The sequence below is a fragment of the Pygoscelis adeliae genome, unplaced genomic scaffold (assembly GCF_000699105.1).
Source record: "Pygoscelis adeliae isolate BGI_AS28 unplaced genomic scaffold, ASM69910v1 Scaffold121, whole genome shotgun sequence".
Classification (NCBI taxonomy): domain Eukaryota; kingdom Metazoa; phylum Chordata; class Aves; order Sphenisciformes; family Spheniscidae; genus Pygoscelis; species Pygoscelis adeliae.
The window spans coordinates 7099113-7099449 of NW_008824359.1; positions in this window are offsets into that span (position 1 = coordinate 7099113).

The following is a 337-nucleotide window of genomic DNA, read 5'->3' on the forward strand; positions in this document are numbered from 1 at the left end:
GTCCAGAAGAGGGCCACGAAAATGATCAGGGGGATGGAACACCTCTCCTCTGAAGAAAGGCTGAGAGAGTTGGGGTTGTTCAGCCTGGAGAAGAGAAGGCTTTGGGGAGACCTTATTGCGGCCTTCCAGTACTTAAAGGGGGCTTCTAAAAAAGATGGCGGCAAACTTTTTAGCAGGGCCTGTTGCGACAGGACAAGGGGGAATGGCTTTAACCTAAAGGGGGGTAGATTTAGACTAGAACTAAGGAAGAAATTGTTTACGCTGAGGGTGGTGAAGCACTGGCACAGGTTGCCCAGAGAGGTGGTGGATGCCCCATCCCTGGAAACATTCCAGGTCA